The sequence below is a fragment of the Phocoena phocoena genome, chromosome 21, assembly GCF_963924675.1.
Source record: "Phocoena phocoena chromosome 21, mPhoPho1.1, whole genome shotgun sequence".
Taxonomy (NCBI): Eukaryota; Metazoa; Chordata; class Mammalia; order Artiodactyla; family Phocoenidae; genus Phocoena; species Phocoena phocoena.
Genome location: NC_089239.1, coordinates 11,443,079 through 11,467,535, shown reverse-complemented (window position 1 = coordinate 11,467,535; position 24,457 = coordinate 11,443,079). Strand labels below are relative to the sequence as shown.

General features: G+C 40.6%; 1 protein-coding gene and 1 pseudogene across 1 annotated transcript in view; one reads left to right on the top strand and one right to left on the bottom strand.

The window, feature by feature from the left end:
* NRG1 (neuregulin 1) overlaps window positions 1–24,457 on the top strand; it is a 1,020,295-nt gene that overhangs the window by 617,457 nt on the left and 378,381 nt on the right. The gene's annotated exons all lie outside the window — the stretch shown is intronic.
* LOC136141899 (ribonuclease H1 pseudogene) lies at window positions 19,868–20,565 on the bottom strand (annotated as a pseudogene).

The window sequence follows — 24,457 nt, the reverse complement described above, 5'->3', positions numbered from 1 at the left end:
GAACGGGCATCATCAGAAAATCTACAAACAACAAATGCTGGAGAGGGTGTGGACAAAAGGGAACCCTCTTTCACCGTTGGTGGGAATGTAAATTGATACAGCCACTATGGAGAACAGCATGGAGGTTCCTTAAGAAACTAAAAATATAACTACCATACGACCCAGCAATCCCACTACTGGGCATATACCCAGAGAAAACCATAATTCAAAAAGACACATGCACCCCAATGTTCATTGCAACACTATTTATAATAGCCATGTCATGGAAGGAACCTAAATGCCCATTGACAGACGAATGGATAAAGAAGATGTGGTACATATATACAATGGAATATTACTCAGCCGTAAAAAGGAACAAAACTGGGTTATTTGTAGAGACATGGATGGACCTAGAGACTGTCATATAGAGTGAAGTAAGTCAGAAAGAGAAAAACAAATACTGTATATTAACGCAAACATGTGGAGTCTAGAAAAATCGTACAGATGAACCTGTTTGCAAGGTGGAAATAGAGACACAGATGTAGAGGACAAACGTATGGACACCAGGGGGGGAAAGCGGGGGGCAGGGGGTTGTGGTGGGATGAATTGGGATATTGGGATTGACATATATACACTAAGATGTATAAAATAGATAACTAATAAGAACCTGCTGTATCAAAAAATAAATAAAATTAAATTAAAAAAGAAAACGATAAGCTATCATCCATGTGGATTTTTCCCTGTCATACGGATAGTTCTCTTTAATTTAGTAATAAAAATGCAATGTATTATTAAAAAAAAAAAGATGTCTCTGTGAGTAGGTTTCTCTGTTCAGCTTCTCTCACTAATAACCATTCCCAATTTTCATTTCTTCTTCCTTCTTCCTAGCCATTACTCACCATCCTTACAACCTACTTATAGCCAATAATTTGCCCCTCTATTATTTAGTATTTAGAAAACACAACTCTTTACAAAGAGAACGTTACCTTTTATCTATATTCAAAAATCATATGCCCCAGGGATCAAAATGAGAATAAATGTTGAGGTAACGGAAGGAAGTGTGAGTAGTGAGTTAGTAAATAGATTAAGAGGTGGTAGGGAAAGCACTATATGATTAAGAGATGATCATCGCAGACTAGTGCTTGACGTATGCTTACAGAAACATGATGACCCAACCTTGAATATCTGTCTTAGGAAATTACACAGGTATGTGGGCTTTTCAAAAAGTGCACAAGCCTTTGATCAGTATCTTCGATCAACTCATTCAATGAATGATGACAATATCAAATGGAACTGAAACATCTCAGGCAGGAGGGTGATGAAGGAAGTAAAAAAATGCAGTAGAGGTAAAAGAAGGATGGCAATTCTTCAGCCCTTGATGGGGCAGACAACACATTTAGATCCCATTCTTTAGATGTGAACACCTTGCTCTCTTTCACGCTGTTGGTAAAACAAACAAACAAAAAACAGACACGAGAGCGTCTCTTTCACCTGAGACATTGATTTGTCCTCTTTGCTCCCTGGGATACCTCCTTTCCCGTTCTCTCTCTGGCTAAGTCCAAGTAGAATGTTAAATGACCTCACCATTCGTCCAGGTTTTTATTCTACTTTGAGAAGGTTCCCTGACCCCCTTCTAGACCAAGACCCCAGGTCCAACCAGTCACTTTTCTGTGTGCTCCCCTAGTCTTCCTTGGAGATTTTAATCACGGCACTTAGGACACTCTATTACAATTATTTATTTCACGTAACAAACACCTGTGTACTCTCTCCTGTGTGCCAGACACTAATCTAAGTGATTTACAAATGATAATTTGTGTCATCCTCATCAAACTCCATGAAGGTAGGTACTATTATTTTGACCAATTTTTAGGTCGGAAAACTGAGGCATAGGGAATGACTACATTTCCTATGGTCTCGTAGCTAATAAGAAGCGCTAGGATTCAAGCCCCGGGGGTCAGGCTCCACAGTATATGCAGTTAGCCACTGTGCCACACAGCCTTTCTGTCCTTTGCTAGCTGGTCTGTGAACTCCCTACCTCTCGTGGTAAAAATAGCTTTTTTATTATATAAATAGTACTTGCCCATTGTGAAAATTAAGTCAATGCCTAAAATATGCTGAAGGAAGGAAAGATTACCTAGAGTCCTGTTACCCTGAGCATGAAATAATCATCATTAAAATTTTGGTTTTTATCCTTTCATGCATTCGGTTAATGTACGACCCACCCATACCCACACAGAGAGTTAAATGGGACCATATCATCATCATCATTTTTTTTTTTTTTTTTTAAATCATGCACCTGTCTGCCCTCCTCCTCCCAGTGTTGCCTGTCCTGGTAAGATGCCTTAAAAATCGATGTGTGAAAAAAATCCATTTATTTTCTTCTCTCGTGGCCTCATGTCTCACTTACATTCATGGAAATTGTTGGTTTTTCAAAAATGGGATCATATTAAGTGTAACTTTGTGTGTGTTGCTGTTCTCACTCCACAGTCCCTCCAAGTCACTAGGCAAAGCCCTCATTCATTCTTTTCACCAGGGACATGACATTGACGCCACAGTGCATTTAGCTCCTGTCCTATGACGTTAACTTGGGTTTAGGGTCTGGACTCCTGCTATGTCTTTCAGACACTGTGCTGGGCACAGTGAGACCCCCTGAATAAATATTTATTGAATTGTTTTAAATGGAGTCCTATCCATAGAAGTCAGATGCTTACAAAAACTAAACTTAGTTGTTCCTTAATTTATGAAATGAGTGTGACCCTGAATGAGTACTGAATAAATACAGTTTTAGTAAGGGAACTATAATTTAAATGTAGGAGAAGAACCTACAGTTTAAAAATTTCATGTAATACATATTTTCAAAGTTAAACAAGTGTCCTTATTTTTTTGACTGATGAAAAATCAGTTTTTCATATAAAATGTTTGCTTAAAGCCACCTACCTTGAAACACTATTAAAACACCTCTATCCACACACGGTTCACTCCTCAGAAACCTTGAGCTTTGGGATCTGGTCCGTATTTTTCCCAGCCTGTTTCCCTGCTCTGACTGTGTACAAAATGCATGTCCTGATGCCAGAATCACAGCCTCTCTGCATTGGTGCTGAACTGAATCTTGGGGACGGAGTTTTGGGTGAAGTAGAAAAGGATAGCTTTATTGCTTTGCCGGGCAAAGGGGGACACAGTGGGCTCCTGCCTCGAAAACTGTGTCCCATTGCTGGAGGATTTGAGGAGGGCTTTATAACAACGGTTCATGGGTGGGGTCGCTGACAAGGTTAGGGTGTGTGCAGGGTCTCAGGTGGTCCGTCTCCTAAACTTGATGAGCTTCTCTGGTCCCTTGAATCTCGCCTCAGGTGGTCTCTTGGCTGCTCCTCCCTGATTAGCAACTGTTCGAATCTGCCCTTTGGGACTCAGGGAAGGTCATGGAGGCTAGAGTCTTGCCGACAAGAAATGGGGGGGGGACAAAAAAGGCTTCGTGCCCAGGAGCCCACAGGGTCCTTCTCGATATCAGTTCTGCCCTCACTAAGCTATTGCCAGCCCTGTAAACACATAGGTTCTTTCATACGACTAGGTCTTCGTCATCCCTCAGCTTGGAGTAACACTTTTTATCCCCACAGTTCCCACTGGTAATTTCTGCTCATCTTTTCCGTTGCTGAAATGCTTCCTCCTCTGCAAAACTTCCTCGAATCTTCTCTGATGGCTCTCCTGCACGGTTAGTAACATTCATTCATTTCATCCCGTTGAATCTGTCCTATGCTACGTCACAGCACTTAGGTCTTCTATTTTAATTCATCTATATCACCTCTAAGACTGTGATATTTTTTTATTTATTTTAGGGTTTGGAGTTTGTCTTTTTCATCCTTTTCCCTAGTAGTCTTCTCGGTGTCTGGCATGTAGAAGCTGTTCAAATATATCTGTTGAATGAATGAGTATAGAAAAAATAAAAATGTTCTGCATTGGAATCATGAAAACTGCCCAGGAATCTCTAATATTAAAAAGCTCACTGGCATCTTAGAAAAAATAATCTGGGAGCACTGAGACTTTCCAGAGGGCACTTCCTCGGAAAAGGAGGAGCAAAGGGCTCTGATCAGTAGTTGAGTAAATATCCTCTGAGGTCCCTGATTATCCAGACGTTGACAAAAGAAAGGCTCTCCAAGTCCTGCCACTGTTACTCTAAGGAAGTCCCAGCTCAGATGATTCACAGTTAAATATTTGTATGCCCTCCGGCTAAGAAAAATAAAAGCCACGACATTCCAGAGCCTTTAGGCATGTAAGATCTAGGGCCTTTCCCAGTTATTTCTCCCTAGAATCTGGTAACTGAAAAGGCCCGGTTTTATAAAAGCAAGACATGTAAAAATGGAGAGGAAGTAGAATAGATATCTGCTTGGCATTCACAGAGTGGAGTGTATACCCAGACCAACAGACTAATTGTTAAAATTGATGTTTTGATACTTTGATATTTTTGTTTTCTGTTCTCTGCCCTAAGCTAGAAAGATGATGAAGCATGGTAAATGTTATGAATAAAGGAGGGCAAAACACAAAGAAATTAGTTTCCCAGACCCCACAGCGGGCTGAGCTCACAGCCCTCCGACACCAACAGGCAGGGCCCTTTGTGGAGCTCGGTGTCAGCTCCACTCCCCTTGGTGGGCACTTTAAATGTATTTGTCTCACAACAGCCCTGAAAGTTCAGTGTTATGATGTCCATTTTCCAGATAAGAAGATAGATGTTAAGAAAAGTAGGAGGCAGTCTGCAGAGACTTTCAGAAATGCTGTGTAGAAACCTCTGCCTCTAGACATATAAACCTATTTCCTTAATTGCCTGAAAATTTCCCATTACAGCTTTATTCTTACGGTTTAAGGCAATGGAGCCTTCCTCATGTCGCTAACGCAAGTCTTTCCAAAATCTTACAATTCATTTATTATCCAGTGTGGGTGAGCTTATCAAATCCTTTCCAGAAAACAATTGTGATTAAGAAGTCCAAACAGTTACCTGTTATTCTGCCATGTCTTCACACATGCAATGCCCGTAAAGCTCTGAGTGGCAGTTCTTCACCGATCCACTGTTACCCTGGGGCCAGCCTTTCCTCTGTAGGCCAGAAGTATAAAGTTATTCATATTTAATAAAATACGCGTAATGTTTGAGGACCTAAAAACCACCAAGGAGACTCTTCTGAAAGCCTCCACGCTGAAAGGCTCCCCAGGACTGGGAAACAAATTATATGCAAGAAGGAATAAAGAAGTCAGTGGCTCACAAAGTAGGCTTTCCGTAAGTTTTTTCCATAAATAAGATTATGTGTGATGGACTGGCTCATAGAGCCCGAGTTTATAGTCCCAGCTCTGGTGCAATTGCTGTACGATTGGTACTAAGATATGCTTCTCTCCTTGTTTTGTCACTATCTTGTTTTGGACCTTGGTCATAACACTTCCTCTCAGACACATATCTGAGAGAAATACAGCTCAAGGGGTACCGTCTCGTCACCATGCTGAGAGGCCTGTGGGCCTCACAAAGAAACACACGTAGCCAGATCATGTCCCTGAGCATCTGATACAGAAAAGTACAAAGCCAGGAAGACAAGGGCACTGTGGCATGCCCCCTTCACCCACCACACATATCCCCACACCTGAAACTACGCCCAAAGGAGGCCATCACTAAGTGTAAAACAAGTGACATCACGGCTTGCAAGAGCCTCATTTAAGATCAGTCACCTAATTCGGAGCACTGTCTTCATTTGGTCTTAGAGGATAAAAACTTTTTTATTTCACTTTTTTCCTTCTTCTGTTATCTACTACCTTTCTCCTTCATCACACATTTGTTGAGGGCCTGCTCTGTACTGGACGCTTATCAGTGCACTGGAAATAGAATGATGGTCAGGAGAGGCAAGGTCATCGCACTTATATTCTAGTGAGGGGAGTGCAGATAATACACAATTAATAGGATAATTTCAAGCACTGATCAGTGAGAGACAACAAAGCAGCGGTGGGGCAGAGAAAGAATAACCAGGTGCAGTCAGGGGGTTCGCTAATGAGGTTGTGTCAACATTCCTCTCAGGTGGACCTGAGGTTTATAGGACAGGAGGGGTCTAGGCAGAGAGGATAAGAAGTGAAAAGCCCCAAAGGCAGGAATGAGTCCAGTGTGCTCAAAAAATTAAAAAAAGAAAAAGTCTCCGTGACCCAAGGAACGAACGGAAAAGATGGAAGAGACTGGCTGAGCTCAAGTTACACAGGTGTTTGTAGGCCATGGTAGGGTTGAGATTTTATTCTAAATACAATGGGAAGTCATTTGAGGGATTTCAGCAAGGGGCTTAGCTGATCGAATGGACCTTGTGAAGGGCAGTAAGGCTGCTGTGTGACCAGATGAGGCAGCAGAGAGAACAATTGTGACTCTGTGGCAGCGTCCAGGTGAAGCATGATGGCGGCAAAACTAAAGTGGTGTCACTGAACACAGAGATGTGGTTGGATTTATGATCCACATTTGAGGTGGAGGCCACACGAAATTAGGGGGATTTCAGACTTAAAGCTCTCATGCCTTTAAATAAGGACCACATGGCCTTAACTTCATATGAACACGTAATGGATCAGTTCTGTCCCTTCCTTGGAATCAAATTCTGATTGAGAGTAGGACCCTGAGTGGCTGAAGAAACAAAGAGGGTTAGTGAGGGAAAGAAAAGTTGAAACAGTAAAGAAAGGAAAGCCTGAGGTAACAAAAAGACACATCACCTATTACATAGCAGTCCTGAGTGCCAAGCCTGATATCCTGCAAGCTACCAAGTCTATTTTCTTGTGACAGTGCCAGAGCTAGAAAGATCTATAGGTGTCACCTAGGCTATTCATCATCTCAGGAATGAGAAGGCTTATGAAAGGTGATTGAAATGCCTTACCTGGGGTCGCAGATCTAGTTATTAGGATGACCAAATTTAGAGCTTTTTTCTCCTGGCTCTCAGTACTATGCTTTATTAGGACTTTTTCATATATAACCTAATTTGTTCCTAATAGGCTTGTAATACACAGTGCCCGAAATTTAAAGATTACTCAATGTCTGCCTTAAGGCATCCAATGTGTCACTTGAAATTTTAGGGCAAGTGTAACACATCATTAGAATTTCTCCCACTTGTTTTCTCCCCTTTAACAGGAGTTACCGTGAGGTGAAGTCTACCTTCTTTATTTTGGTTGAGATGGGTTGCTGTACAGTCTTAACTTGGTGCATGCCATACAATTATGTAATATTCTACAACTATCCAGTGTGTCTGATAAATGCTCAGCATTCATGCTCGTCAGGAAAGTTAGCCTTGAAACATTTATGTGGACACGAAAAGGATGGTGGGAAATCAAGCAGTCAGGTGGATTGCACTGGATTCTTTTCTCAGACAACTTGGACTTCTCAAATCTGGTGCTGATTTTATGAGACCTTGGAAAAATTTCATTCTCAGTGAGCCCCAGACTTTTCAGTAAGAGAAAAATGACTGATAGTTTATGGGGCGTCTTCACATCCTTAAATGCAGGGGCATTTTATAAATATATAGTTGCTGTCATTCTTCAATGAAATCTTTTATCACCTGGTGGAATGATACTTGGAAAAGTTCAAGCATGCTGCCAAGGTGCCCGTTCTGTAATCCGGAGGATGTTTCTATTTAAGATTATTAGAATCTCAAGTATTAAGCATCTCACCGCAATGGTTTCATCTGACTTCAAGTCTCTATTTAAGCCCTTGGGAGCTCAATCCTGTCAAAGGAGCTTCCAGGGGAGTTCGGAGCTCAGATCCACTGAAGAAGGGAGAAACGAGATAAGGAATAGATCCCTGATGAAATAGATGAAAAAGTCAAATCCGCTGTCAGGTAGAGTGACTGGCATTGAGAGGTGGCGGCCAGGTAACTGTCATTCTGCGGAGTGTGGTGTTTCAAAGAGGAGAATAGAAACCTCATCTCTCTTCTTGCCGTTATCTGCGTGTGCTCCCGCCCTAAGTAGCCTACCCGGATTTGACAAGTTTGAAAGCAAAAAGAAAGTTGGATGTGCATCCTGGATGCATATTGTTAATAAAAAGGACGGAGACAATTCAAATGGTAATCTAATAGTAACCATAAAAACGAATTCAGGGGCTTCCCTGGTGGCGTAGTGGCTGAGAGTCCGCCTGCCGATGCAGGGGACGCGGGTTCGTGCCCCGGTCCGGGAAGATCCCACATGCCGCGGAGCAGCTGGGCCCGTGAGCCATGGCTGCTGGGCCTGCGCGTCCGGAGCCTGTGCTCTGCAGCGGGAGAGGCCACAGCAGTGAGAGGCCCGCGTACCGCAAAAAAAAAAAAACAAAAACGAATTCATCGTTTCCTCTCCTGTGTCCCTACATCCCAGGCACTCACTTTCTCTCTCTGACTTCTTGAATTAGAGTTTAAAATTAATAAGAATGAGCATCTTCATCAGTGAAATACTTTAAATATGGTAGCATGGACTTACAAAGGTCATATGATTTGATAGACTGCATGCAGAAGCAGTCCTCACGCGGTGGTGTGGAAGACCAAGTCTGAGCTCTGGTCCCAGGCAAACATCCAGAAGATCACATGACTCTTAGTGCTTTGTGGTTTATGTCTTTTAAGTGGGTATGATAACAATAACAATAACTCACACTTAATGAGGACTTCTCATATGTTAGATACCCTAAGAGCGCTCCATGCATTATCTAATTTAATCTTCACAACCAATTTATGAAATAGGAATTTCTCAGGCAAAGAAAATGAGGTTTAGTAATTTGCCTGTGGTCACAGTCATTCAGTAGCAGAGGGAAGATTCCAACCCAGGCAGCCTGACTCTGGAGTTTATCTTCCTGTCAACCTCACCTAGTCATTGGAGGTTTCATGAAATACTGTTTGTAAGCTTGGGAATAAAAAATACCCTCAATGAGAAAGTTTTTATTTACCATTTCTATTTTTTAAAAATAGCTTGTAATCTCAATAGGAATCATGTTATCTAAAAAATGTGCTTGGTGAGGTCTGAGGCAATGGCTTTTAGAAGTCAGGCAGGAACGATTTCAAGAAAACTTGGTTTTCTCCTTTCCCTTGGTTGCTGGAGGGTGAGATGGGGGTGGTCCTAGGACTTCCGTCGTCGAACTAGATATATGGGCGCGGGAAATGAGAAATGTGGCACTGCTCTGCAGTGCGCATACGTTTATTAGCCGTGTAATATTATATTCGTGTCATATTTCATAGTGTACAGCATTTAAAACAATGCACATACATGTGCACATACATGCAGACACATACACACACACACATACACACACATTCTGTCCTGTTTGGGGCTGTGTCATCTGCTTAGGCAGGCTTAATGACAGGGGCGATTCTGGCCCAATTCATCCATTCTGAAATTGAAAGGTATTAGGATGGTACAGTATCTGCCAAATCCTGTAGGAAAAAAAAAAAAACAACCTCGTTCTGTGCTTCATCTTCTCATGACTATTTTATAGGAGTGCCATGTCTGCCTACCTCCCTTTGGTAACCAGACTTGATGCTGGTGTTGCTAGGGTCCTGTAAACCTGGTACAAGGATGTACTTCCTTCTGGTAGAAGATGTCTTAAGGAAGCAGGAACGGAGTAATGCAAAGGAACTGATATGTACCACATAAGTTTGCTGGATGTGCCAGCCAACAAGCTCAGCGCTTTACAATCATTGTCTCATATAATCCTCATCACAGGCCCCTGAACTAGGTATTGTTATCTCCTTATCACAAAGAATGGAGCCTCAGAAAAGTTTAAGAGCTTTCCAAAAGTTTAAGAACTTTCTAAACTTTCTGAGAATAAATGTCAGAGCTGGGAGTCTAACTCAATCTCTTAGACCATGCACCCTATACATCTTTTGTTATAATAGGAGTCAACAAACTGCAGCAATGGACCAAATCTGACCTGATACCTGGTTTTGTCAATAAAGTTTTATTGGAACAGAGCCATGACCATTTGTTTCCATCCTGTCTGCGGCTACTTCTGCAGTAAAACAGCCTGGTTGACTAGTTCCAACTGAGATCATATGGCCCGTAAAACATAACTTATCAACTGTTTGGCTCTTTACAGCAAAACTTTGCCAACCCCTGGACAATACCTAAACGCTGTAGATTCAGCTCAGATCATTTACTTCAGTGTGTCTACATTTTTACATGTATCTCCAAAACCCAGTGGGTAAAGGTCTAGAGACTTCCTGTTTTAAGCTCAGCTTCATCTGTATACATGTGCTTTGTTCCAGGAGGACACGAAGAAACCTGGATTCCAGACATATCTCCAATCATGAGTCATGTTTAAGAGGGTTCTATGCACTTTGTATTTCTAGAATATGTTACTTTCATAGAAATCAAAGTACTTCCTAAACCTGTTCATTTAGCAGCCACATCGACAATTAGCATCCTTCGGCAGAGAGCAGAGAGGAGTTTTTCACTCGGAAAAAATGAAACACCGGGAATCTCATGGGTGAAACCCACATTACATCATCTGCCGGTTCTGCATAAGTGTGTAAGGTCATAGGAATGAAGTCTTTGGCCCTCAGGGTCTTTAAACTCTTAGATTTCTAAGGCAGGTTTGAGGTTCTACAGATCCTGTGGTCTGTGAGGCCCAAGGATAAAACCAAGAGTAGCAATTCAATTAAAGCTGCCTTAATTCCTGCCTAGTTGCCCAAACCATACAGGCATCGGCAGAGTAAGCTGGCTGACCTCATTTGTTTATTGTCTGTGTCCTAAGCTCAGGAGCTGCTAGATGTCCTATAATCTCAGTTTTTAAACAGAACCGTGTTGCAGTGTTCGAAAATAGGTAAGGGAAAGGCAGGAACATTATTAAAGGAATCTTGTGACTTCCAAAGCATAAAGAAGTATTTCTGCATTAGTGAACAAACTATTACAAACTATTTTTAAGTGCCATTTTAGTCATAGTAACCCATGTAATTCCAGCTAAAGTAATTTATACCATGTGAAAGTAAAGGCCTATTTGAGTGAATGTATAAAAGAGTAATTAGTATATCAATTTAAAATATTTGATATCAAAAATGCTTGAAAGTAATGTATCCTATGTGAGCCTCTGCTTTGCAATTTTTAAGGCCATTTGTTTTGTCCTAACCCTTCCCTTTGTTTTTTTTTTATTAATGATATCATTCATAAAAAAATATTTTAAAAAGGTTGTTTCAGCCAAGTCCATCTCCAAGTTACTTGAGTTCATGTTCATGCGTGGGTGTTTTTTAATGGGTTAGGTATCCAGAAATTTGCACATTCTGGGGCAGAGTCAAAAATCTCTAAGTTAAGAGAATGAGAGAAAATATTTGAAACCATATGTCTGATAAGGAGTTACTGTCCAAAATATAAAAGGAACTCCTACAACTCAATAGAAAAACAAATAAGAAGAGAAAAATAATAACAACCAGATTTTAAAATGGGCAAGGGACTTTAATAGAAATGTCTTCAAAGAACAAATACAATTAGCCAACGGGTACATGAAAAGATGGTCAGCATCGCTAATCATCAGGGAAATGCAAATCAAAACCACAAGGGGATATTACCTCACACCTGTTAGGATGGCTATTATCCAAAAAACAAAATTTGGCGAGAATGATGAGAAGTTCCCACTGTTGGTGGGACTGTAAAGGGTGGGTAAGACTGTAAATTAGTGCCGCCTTTACGGAAAACAGTACAGAAAAAAATTTTAAATAGAACTACCATATAATCCAGCAGTCCAATTTCTGAGTATTTTCCCCCAAAAAATTGTAGTCAGGGTTTTGAAGAGATACTTTTTACTCCCATATTCATTGCAGCATCATTTACAATAGCCAGGATATGAAGGCAACTTAAATGTCCATCAACAGATGAATGGATAAAGAAGATGTGTTATATACATACAATGGAATTTTACGCAGCCTTTTAAAAGAAGGAAATCCTACTAGATGTGACAACATAGATGAATCTTGAAGACATTATGCTAAGTGAAATAAGCCTGTCACAGAAGGACAAATACTTTATGATTCCACTTATGTAAGTATCTAAAGTAGCCAAACTCATAGAAGCAGAGAGTAGAATGGTAGTTGCCAGGGGCTGGGAGCAGGTGAAAATGGGGCATTGCTATTCAGTGGTTGTAAAGTTTCAGTTCTGTAAGATGAATAACTTCTGGGGAGCTGCTTTGCAACACTGTGCCCATCGGTAACGGTACTGCATTGTACACTTCAAAACTTATCGCGACGGTAGAACCCATATAAAATGTTCTTACTACAATTTTTAAAAAGTTCTAAATGAAGACCATTTTGAAGCAGCCAAAATAGCTCATAGACTTCCTGCTTTAAGCTCAGTTTATGCTCTATTATATGCAAACATGGTACCCGGTTTCCCAGAATAGAACAGATTTCCTATAAAACAGTAAAAAATGAAAGCAAGACTAACCATCACAAGCGCTAAGATTTGTTTATGTTGTGCTAGTCACTGGTCTAAGCCTTTTGCAAGAATTTCATCTTTCCAACAATTCAGTAAGTGAGTGCTGTTGTTACTATTTTAATGAGGAAGCTACTGGGCAGAAAGCTTCAATAACTGATGAAGTTTGCACAGCTGATCAGAGGCAGAGCCCGGGTCCACTGCAGCCTAGTTTCTTAATGCCAGCGCTCGATTGCCTCCCCAGAAAATTCCACTCCATCCTCTCAGCTGCCTCTTGATAATGTTGTTAAATTACTGATGTCTCCTGACAACAACTTTAGAAGTTTTTAGCTTAAGTTTATGCTGATGATTAATGTTATGTTAAGTTTCCCGTAACATATTTAAGAATCCGGATGAATCTTGGTACATGTTAGAAAGATTTCACTTAAACATGGTGAATAAAAGTAGAGGTCTCTTTGTAAAAAACAAACAAGCATCTGTTTTCTAGAAAATCCTCTGCCATGCATCACTTCATTCCCTAACAATGCAGAATAAATGAGGTGTTACCACTGTGTACATCAAAGGTAGATGGGCTTCGATTCAGGCAGGAGGCGTTTCAGTTCTACAGAGCAGGCTGGGATGATTAATGAATACTAATTGATGGTGATGAGATCTTTAAGAATAAGAAAAATAAATTGTCTTCTGGAATTGTTTCTGGAACGCCCCCCCCCCCCCCGACCTCATTTTGAAGTTGTGGATAGACGTGACAGTTTTACAATGCCAAAATCATCTGTTTCGAAGAGGAAAAAGTTCATTTAACCGTTTAGACTGCCTTATGCTGAAGAGTCAGTCACATAGGACTTTGAAACTATTTGGCCAGCTTGTTTTGACTGTCTGTAAATATCATCTTCCAAATACAAACCTCAGAAAATGTGTCAAAGGATAACATAGAATTAGTATTTGGTTTAATTTCCTGTCAGCTTTTATTTTATGTATTTAATCCAACTTGTTAAACCTTCTTTGTGATCCTGAATGTTTTATAGAGAATACCATCAGATTTAATTTTCTAATTCTGCGTGAAGTTCACGGTCGGGATTAGTTGATATTTTTACATCCTCAAATTTAGAAACCTAGTATAAAGTCTTCCATAGATTAGCAAATGTTTACCTTTCATAACAGAAATTTAAAGAGTGCTCTAGTTTGTTTATGCCTTTGCATATGTCCTTCCTGCTAGGAACTTGAGAAACGTTAAATGTCCATTTAGGCATGACATACACACAGCCTCAATGGCCTAACAGGCGGATTTGCGGAGCAATCACCTTGGCAGCTCATGGCAGCCAGAAGTAAAAGGGAAGGTGGTAGTGGCGAATCTGTTTTTATTACTTGATGCTTCATCGTCATGAATCAGAGACTTTTATGAGAAATCTTTAACCATCCCATGACAGATTTGCTCACCAAAGATGTACAGATTTTGGCTTTATTAGGAAAATTCTTTAGGCCCTAATGGTATGTATGTAAGAAATTGTTTGTTGAAAAATTTAACAGTTATCTTACGCTACATCAGACGTCACACCGTTCTGAGCTCAGTTTTCTCATGCCGTCAGATTCTGTACGCTGTGATCTTTAAAATTCAATCCTGGTCAAAAGGAGTCCATTAGACGAAAGTTGTACTATATGAAATTGTAGCTCAAAAAATACTCAGTCTCTCCAGGTTGGTAACAGCCTGGTGGTGGTGATCTTTACAGAAAGGCCACTGTAACGCCTAGGAATTCCTTCAAGGCAAGGTAGATTCGTTTCTAAACCCTGAAACACATCAAAATTACTAAAGGAGCTTAAAAATACAGGTCAGGGCTCCTCCTCAAAATATGGGAAGGTGGCACTTGTGTACCTGGAATCACTTCCATTTGAGTTCTTAGAAGTGGCAAGTATTGTATGTGCCTCCCTCATATCAGTGCATCCCAGATCCATGCACTTCAAAATTATATTGGGAAAGAACCACATCTTAGCTCTGCAGAAAACTCAACAGTTCACTTGGCAATTCACAATATAAAAGCCACTTAGTTTATTGTTAGGTGTTAGTGTAGTAGACATTGACATTTATTATACAATTAATGTATTATATATTCTGCTGCTCAGGAAATGGTAAGTAAGACCTGCTAATCATAGTCTGGAAGCTAACCATTCAAATGGATCCACAAAGGACTCCATCTTTTTCGACTTGATACTGAGTTCTTCATGTGTGAGCAGTGACCCCATAGTTATCCTGTTTCTGTCATTTCAAAGTTCCAAAAGCATGAGGAAAATTCAGACTGCCATGGCTACTGCTTAAAGCGATTGGACAGTTTGAGTGCCTCAACTGTTCTTACATGGGTAGGCGGAGTCAGGGCCCCAAAGAGACTCTTCCTCCCAGTGTTTTATCAAGCAAGAACAGAGGCCCAGATGTTTTGTATTTTCACTGGAGCACAATGTATGAGTGTTTTTATATTTAAGTGGTTATTTTTTACATATTCACATGGAAAACTCAAACAGGATGGAAGGATATATAGGACATGAAAAACTAAAATCTCTCTCCTTATTTTACCCTTTATTCCTTCCCTTTAATTCTATTGTCCTGAATGAAACACTGTTGATATTTGTTATGTGTATGTCCAGAACTGTTTTGAGTGGACATAAGCATGTACACACATGCAGATGGGTAGCTAAAGCTAGACAGCTGGCTCTCTAGAGTCCTTGAATGGAAATAGGACAGTTCTTCAAAAGCCATGTCTTGCTTTAAGCAAACATTAGGGAGCATCTCTGGAAAAAAACATTCATATTTAGCTCAATCTGTTCTCCAATTAATTAAATTAATTACCATAATCCATGGCAGACTTTTTCCCCTTCAAATAAATTAATGATCTGTTTGTAAGTTAGTGTTATTTCACATATGCTGATCTCTTTTTCTGGAGGCCCCTGTTTTGATGATAGACTCATTATGAATAGGAATCCTGCTGCAGGGTCTTTTTTAAAAAAATATTTATTTATTTATTTTTATTTTTGGCTGCGTTGGGTCTTAGTTGCGGCACATGGGATCTTCGTCGTGGCATGCGGGATCTTTCATTGCGGGGTGTGAGCTCCAGAGTGCGTGGAGCGAGCTCTCTAGTTGTGGTGCATTGGCTCAGTAGTTCTCTAGTTGTGGTGCATTGGCTCAGTAGTTCTGGTGCACGGACTCAGTAGTTGAGGTGCATGGGCTTAGTTGCCCGGCGGTATGTGGGAACCTAGTTCCCCAACCAGGGATTGAACCCACATCCCCTGCATTGGAAGGTGGACTCTTAACCACTGGACTACCAGGGAAGTCCCCTGCCGGGTCTTGAATATGATCCCCAGGAACCCAAAATTTTCAATACATATTGGTAGAAGTTCATTGTCAACTCACATGCACCTCATATAACAAATGGATTCAGGCAGCCCAGATTCCTGAGCTCTCTTCATTGACACCTCGTATAGTAATGAAATTATGGGAAATTTACGCAACTGAAATCCTCTCTTGTTTGGTGTAGTTTTGCTTTTCCATGTCCTTTTGAAACACAAAGATCTGCAACCAAGATTTTTAATGCACAAGAAATGGTTTTAATGTTCTGCATTAAATAGATTGAGGAAGGTTAGACAAAACAGTATTTGCAAGATTTCATGCTGTGAGAGTGATGAGGATGAAGGGTGAAATTAATGAGTCTGAAATGGTCGTGACTACAAAGTTGTTTTTAAAATGTCGCTTTCTCAAAGAACACAAGCTTGAAACTCAACAAGCATGAATATAGGAAGGCCTTTTTAGAGAGGCTCACGGATACACATTTGTCCATTTAAGGTCACATCTAAGCTGTGGGCTGCATTTGCATATGCTCCTCTTTCTCTTCCAAGTTGTTTGGCATCCAAGCTGCCACCTGGTAACTGGGTTGGAATCCTGTGATCCCATCTTTTGCCAATTACTTCAAAAGGTTGCTTGAGTGGTCCACACACCTACTTTCCTTCTCCCTTTTAGTTATCGCTGCACAGTTAATCTTAGCTCCAAGAATCAATTTCCTTCTCATATCTACCTAGACATCCTGTCTAAGCCCCTTCTGTTTTGTTTTGTTTTTCTCCATCTCACTTCCACCTATTTCCTGTTTATTTCAGGAAAACCTCTTCTCACACCACTTTCTGGTCTTTTCCATCTTCTCTTCTCCTTTCTTGACCACAAAATAAAATTTGTCATGAACAAAAGTGAGTGTCTGGATGTCCCTGGAAATATTTGAAAGTAACATGAAGAAACCAATGCCTCACTCTTTTGACCCCTTTAGGGTCAACTCAAATATTTCCCTTTACCTTTTCATCCCACTAGAGTGAAATTTCCCTCATACCTTAGATCTATTTTTCAGTCAAAATATTAACAGGTTTTTCTACATTGTTTATGATGAATGATTTTTTTTTTTAAAGCTTATTTATTTATTTATTTATTGCTGCGTTGGGTCTTCGTTGCTGCGCGCGGGCTTTCTCTAGTTGTGGCAAGCGGGGGCTACTTTTTGTTGCGGCGCATGGGCTTCTCGTTGCGGTGGCTACTCTTGTTGCGGAGCACGGGCTCTAGGCGTGTGGGCTTCAGTAGTTGTGGCATGCGGGCTCAGTAGTTGTGGCACACGGGCTCTAGAGCACAGGCTCAGTAGTTGTGGCTCACGGGCCTAGCTCCTCCGTGGCATGTGGGATCCTCCCGAACCAGGGCTTGAACCCGTGTCCCCCACATTGACAGGCAGATTCTTAACCACTGTGCCACCAGGGAAGTCCCTTTTTTCTGTTTTTAAAAAATATTTTATATACTCTAAAGTCACAATGAATTAAAATTTATACTAAAAAAATACAGCCAGTTACTTAAGTTTTAGAGTGTGTTTTGAAATTCTAACTATAATATCAATGTCATTGTCTCCTATCATGTAGCATATGTATAGATTTGGGGCATATACTAGGTGAAATAGTTTTCTGTGTTAAACTAGATTGAGACACAACCACTGTCTATAACATACCTTTTATGGGACTATGCACTCCAAGGTAAAACAAGTATTTTAATAGTCACATTTTAAATATATCCAGTTCATATGTTGTACTACTTCTGTTTTCCAAAGATGGCTAACTTGGGGGGATTGGGAAGGGAAAAATAATGGTTCAAAAAAGGCCACCAGACTTTTGTTTGGAGCAAGGTCCAAATCTTATGCATCTTTGTAACCCAGCAAAGTGCATTTAGTAGGTGTTAAATAACACTGTGTAGGATATATGAGTTAGTGAGTGAACCAAGTAAGCGTAAAAGGTATTGATATTCCCTGTTCTGAATTCCCCCAGTTGAAAAATACCCATTAGCTCCCTTTTTTTTTTTTTTTTTTTTTTCGGTATGCGGGCCTCTCACTGTTGCAGCCTCTCCCGCTGCGGAGCACAGGCTCCGGACGCACAGGCTCAGCGACCATGGCTCACGGACCCAGCCGCTCCCAGGCATGCGGGATCCTCCCGGACCGGGGCACGAACCCGCGTCCCCTGCATCGGCAGGCGGACTCTCAACCACTGCGCCACCAGGGAAGCCCCCATTAGCTCCCTTTTATATTGATGATATTTATAAAGTACCATCAAGATACCTTTAGGCATTCTATTTTAAAGATACGTTGTGAATCGGAATCCCATTGATATACTTCTGTGTTTCATCTTTTAATGGCTCTGCCTCCCTAGGGACAGGACATATCTTGGCAGGCAACGTGGACATGCAAATTTCTCACTGCCCCTTAATAATCTGTCTTTATGGAAAATCATTGAACTTACGACTACATTTTCTAAACAATTTTTTGTCCAGATTATGATACCAGACATTCCTAATTTATAATAGGGGACTGTTTGTACGGACTGAAAAGAAAAGAATAAATAGGAGAACTGGTCCACTCTGAAGAGTCTTTGAGGTACCACACACATGGTATGCATAAAGGGATAGTTCCTTATCCTCTTTTTTTTTTTTTTAATGTCTCCTTGCACTTCTTTTGGAAACTTCACGCAATAGTTCTAGATAACCAGGGCTAGAAGTGAGGGGTAGGACAAGGTACTAAAAAATATGAGAAAGAGAGGTCCTAGGTTTGCTGTAAGATACATATGCGATGGTTATATGAGTGAAGTGCTCTTTCTATGTGAAATAAGCAGTGTCTGGAGGTAGCAAAGGAATAGACAGGTAAGCCCTGGAGGTGTTCAGCTGCCAGGCTCATGTGAAGCTCTAACTGGTGGTCTTTGGTGACCCCTGGACTGACCGAGTGGTAGCTGCTGGTCATAAGCTCCACCAGTGCTGCTGGTCCATGTTGGCTTTCCTCCTCAGCCACCTCCTTTCTGATTCTCCTCTTTCCCAGGACTCATCTCCTTGCAGTGACAGGATTGAGGCTCTCAAGATGCACATCTCATTTCAAAATGGATGTGATAAACAGATGTGTTTCTTTTTTAAAAAAAATTATTGAATGAAACATTCCTTAAATTCTACACTGCTTTACAGTTTTCAAAAGTTTCACACAGGGGCTTCCCTGGTGGCGCAGTTGTTGAGAGTCCGCCTGCCGATGCCGGGGACACGGGTTCGTGCCCCGGTCTGGGAAGATCCCACATGCCGTGGAGCGGCTGGGCCCGTGGGCCATGGCCGCTGAGCCTGCGCGTCCGGAGCCTGCGCTCCACAACTGGAGAGGCCACAACAGTGAGAGGCCCGCGTACCGCAAAAAAAAAAGTCTGAGAAGGAGACTTGGGTTCTAATCCTGGATGTAAGAGTATTTACCCTTTCTAGGCCACTGTTCCCTCATCTGTAAAATAAGAAACACTAATGACTATTTAAATGGTGTCTTAGTATACTGTATAGTAATAGAACTAATATAGTACTGTATTATAATAAATAACTGTTAGAGCCCCTTTGATTTTATCATGTGTGTCTTCCTTGAGGGCAGTGACCACATCTCTCTAGATGAGCACTCAGCCCTCTGCCTTTTCCTTAGCAGATGCTCAATAAATATTTATTGAATCAATGTTGTTTGTGTTCAAAGAGAATGCTTAACCTCTTACTGTCTCAGTTCCCTCCTCCCATTTCGTGGTCGCACGTCCACTTAGTAAATTGACGTACCCTGAGCTCTGTTTCCAGGAGTGTAAAAAATAAGTTTTTCTTTTAATCCTGGGGCATGTTCACTCAGATTTTTAGAAAAATCATTTTCTATTGATTAATGCCTCCCAGGTTAGACTTCCCATCCTCACATTCACACATACACATAATTTATTTCTTCTCTCTTTCCTTACCTGCTGATGCTAAAATAGTTAACAGACTACTTCCTTCTTCCCCAGGAATTCTTAACTAAGAGAACACGAAACCCTTGGGAAGAGTTGTGGCAGGGCTTGTGAAACCCATAGATGGGTCTTTTTGTTTTGTTTTGTTTTGCCCATCGACTGCAGTGGTCCAGCCTATAGTTTTATTTTTCACATCAGTAAGTAAAGGTGACAAACAGCCACTGGCTCAAGTTTTTCCAAGAATTAAAGGACCTGGTCAGTCTTCAGGTTGCTTCGCACCTTGTCTTGCTAATCCGTCAGCTTCTTCATTGCCTGTAAATCCCGAATGTCCAGGAACACGCATCCACTGAATGTCCATGCCCTGGACAAGCCTGTCCAGTTCCACGAAGTCCTCTTTGTTGATCACCTCCTTCCCTGGGCTTGTCCTGCATCCATTCTTCTTCCAGCCTTACACCCAATTGGTGATGCCATTGATAGTAAACATGCTGTCCGTGTAGAGAGCCAACTTACTGATGTTCTGAGCCTTCGCTTGTTCGATGGCTTTACAGCCTGCATGAATCTGCTCTTTGGTTGGTTTGTCACCCAGGAAGTCTAATTCCTACGTTTAAAGGATGGCCTGGCCCCCAGTAAACACCGATTCCTGCTCGAGCCCCCCTCCGCCCGTTACTGGAGCAGCAGCCGTCCTTGTAGATGATGACAGATTCCTCCATATAAGAAAATGTGTCTTTGATCACTGAAGGCAGCATGCTTTGCACACAACTCTGCATTTTCACCTTCACCTTCATCCAAGGGCTCACAAAGTCACCTGTTTGCTTTCACTAGTGATTCTTGTACGCGTTTATTTTTCTGCCCTTCTGAACCATCAGGGTTTGTATGAAATGTGTGTGCCTTTTCATGGAAAGTGGATTGGTTTTTTTTTTTTTTACTAGATTCTCTAAGGGTCCTTTGACCCATAAAAGGTGAAGATCTGCTCTACTAAATGAGTACGGTCTAGTCATTTAGAAAAGCCTGCCATCTCCCCTCTGTGGTTGCCTCAATGTCTTTAAAAAATGTTTCCAAGATGATAAAGAAACCCACTTTACATCTTATAATTCCACCCTGTAGCAAGACCAGCTTACAGAAGTGCCTTAAAGCTTCCATCTTTCCATCTGAGGGCCCCCCACTCCCAACCCACCCAGGCCAGGAAGCCCATGATTCATATCACTAGGCAACATCCTCTTTACATTAACATGAGCTACCTGTCTTGCTACCTTGACACTGGACAAGTAGATTGCCCTCACATATTTCATGACTTGTGGGAAGGTGGTATTTTTACCACAGTGAACTTGGGGTATACAATGCATGTCAAGGTCACTGGCCTTAGCAAAACAGAGGCCAATTTTAGGAAACAGATACAAGAGAGATAGAGTGATATAATAGAAGGGACACCAAAGTAATAATCAGGGACCACCACTGAGACATAAATATATGTCTAGATATAAAGGAAGTGCTTCAGTTCTTTGGGCTTAATTTTGGGCTTAATTTGGGCTTAATTTTCTCATAGGCCAGTGTGGATATCGGACAGGATGATCTGCAGTGTCTTCCAGCTTCAGTCTCTAAAACTGTGTGGTTCTTGTTGGCTGACGTTGGATAAGCTAATGGGAAGTCCTAAAGCCTTAAAGATCTCAAGTTTTCTAGCTTACTAGGAAATGGGCGAGAAATTAAACAAATCCACAATATTGAACGAGTGAAAAAAAGGAGCCATTTTAATGGACAGGAATACCTAATATTGAAAACATCTCATTTCTTCCCAAATTATAGCTCAATTCTGATTTTTAAAAAATGAGTGTCTTAAAATTTTACCAATTTCTGAAATAAACAGATGAGGATAGCCTGGTCCTCCTCTCACCAAAAAAATGGTAGTTAAGAATAAAAAACTCGGGCTTCCCTGGTGGTACAGTGGTTAAGAATCTGCCTGCCAATGCAGGGGACACGGATTCGAGCCCGGGTCCAGGAAGATCCCACATGCCATGGAGTGACTAAGCCCGTGCGCCACAACTACTGAGCCTGCGCTCTAGAACCCGTGAGCCACAACTACTGAGCCCATGTGCTACAACTACTGAAGCCCACGCTCCTAGAGCCTGTGCTCCGCAACAAGAGAAGCCACCGCAATGAGAAGCCTGCGCGCCGCAACTGGAGAAAAGCCCTCACACCGTGATGAAGACCCAATGCAGCCGAAAATAAATAATAAATAAATAAAATTAAAAAAGAATAAAAAACTTGTAGTGCTATACATGAAAAAATAATATAAAGCTACAGGAAGTAAAATAGCATGATAGAGCAAAAGATAGACCAATGAAATAGATTCAAACGTCCAAGCTACCAATCATTAACAATTATTGTAATGATAAAGTTATACTAAATTTGTACTTATAATTAAAAGAAAGTAATAATTAAGAGTACAATAAAATAATGATTTTTAATGTAAAATAATTGTATATGTAATAAAACTATAATAAATTTATAATTATAAAGCTGTAATGTTATAGCTATAATGATATTATTTGACAATTATAATTTATTATAATAATGAAGTCATAATTTGCTTATTATAATAATCAATAAAAAGAAAACAAAATGCCCAATAAAAATGGGTACATCAAAAATATATGAATAACTAAAAGCACATAAAAACATGCCAAACAGCACTTGTGATTAGGGAAATTAAAATTAAAATCAAAATGAGATCATCCTAAATACCTAATTAGAATGGCTAAAATTTAAACGACTGACCATAGTAAGTGTTAGAAAGGATATACGGAAAGCGGAATCCTCATTCACTGCTGGCAGGGACATAAAATGGTACAACCACTTAGGAAAACATTTAGGCGGCCATCTTAATCAGTTAAACATATACTTCCCATATAATCCAGCCATTCCATTCCTAAGTATTTAATTAAGAGAAATGAAAGCATATGTCCACACAAAGAGTTGTACACAAATATTCATAACAGCTTTATTTTTAAATGGCCACAATTGGAAACATCCCAAATGTCCCTCAGGAGATGATTGTATAAACAAATTGTGTCATGTACATACAATACTAATTACTTTATAATTACATTATTTATTACAACAGTACTAAAAGGAATGAACTGTTGACATAATGCTACAACATGAATGATACAAAATAATTATGCTGAGTGAAAGGAGACCAAATAGGAGTGCATATTGAATAATTCATTTATCTAAAATTCCAAAGAAGGCAAACTAGTCTATGCAGAAAGCTCTCTCAGTTGTTGCCTGGAGACAGAGGGTAGGGAGATGGATTTAATCTGATAACTTAAAAGATAAAAGAAACTATAGAAAATTATGTACTTATTTATCTGATCTTGAATAGAAAAACCCTTTCTGAGCATAAATTGAAGACAAAATTTTTAAAATAAAAGGATGATTGACTTTATTTATTTATTTATTTTTTTATTTATTTATTTTTTTTTTTTTTTGCGGTACGCGGGCCTCTCACTGCCGCGGCCTCTCCCGTTGCGGAGCACAGGCTCCGGATGCGCAGGCTCAGCGGCCATGGCTCACGGGCCCAGCCGCTCCGCGGCATGTGGGATCCTCCCGGACCGGGGCACGAACTAGCGTCCCCCGCATCGGCAGGCGGACTCTCAACCACTGCGCCACCAGGGAAGCCTTGACTTGATTTATTTTTTAAAAATTTAAAGGTTTATGTTAAAATACATTATAAAATTATAAGTCAGGTAGCAAAGGAGGTGATATTTGCCATAAATATAAAAGGTATATATTAAAAGGTCTTATAAAACAATAATGACTTAATAGAACATCCCCATTGTAGAAGGGCAAATCATATAAACTAGTGTTTCACCCTCCTAAAAGAAAACGGGGAAGGAGGAGGAAGAAAGGAAGGGAGGGAGGGAGGGAAGGAGGGAGAGAAGGTGGGAGGGAAGGAGGAAGGGAGGGAAGGAAGAGGAGAAAGAAACAGATTCACAAAACGCTTAGCAAAAAAGAGGTTTTTCTGCCTCTTGGTTGTGTCTTTATAGGTTGTTTTATTTCAACCTTTGTGTTTTTCCATATTTTCGTAGTTCCTACAGTGGACTTGGGTGATCACAAAATAGTCTAGAGAGAGAAGTTCGGTGAACTCAGAAAAGGGTTAATGGTCTTCCAGATGAAGGTGTAGAAGGTATCTGTTCAAAGGAAGGCAGAGACAAGGGATGTGTGTGTGTGTGTGTGTGTGTGTGTGTGTGTGTGTGTAAGAGATGCCAAGGAGATTATGATTAGTAGGAGAAAACCGGGCCTTAGAAGTGGAATACAGTCTGGTCCCTCCCAGGCAGTGCCTGACTCCTGTGTGAATCCAGGCTGTCCAAGTGCAATGCCCAGAGTTGGTGGGCACTTCAGAAATGCTTGCTTTATCAGTTGATGAAAGACATGAAGGGGAAGATTGTATATTGCATTCAAATACTTGAAGAGAAATGTTTAAATGTTCACCGTAAGTTACATCCCTCATAATCCTCATTTTACAACCCTTGGTTCAAAACACAAGTAGCAATTGGATGTTGACTGTGTAGTCAACATTATTGTCAGGCTATATAAAATCATGAAACATCATCCTGAAATTCAAGGAATTTGGAGTCTAGCTGGGAAAATACACCTCACAGGAAATAATTAGACAGTAAAGTCGTTTCCTTCATTTCATTGTGGGGCAGAATGTATTCTAAAATGAAGAGATTATAACCGTCACAGGAGCACACACTTTCAATATCTAAGAGAAACAATTTTTTGAAGAGAGAACTATTAAGATATTAGGAGGCCTTGAAAATTGCAAGGGGAGGTCTCTTGGTGAAAA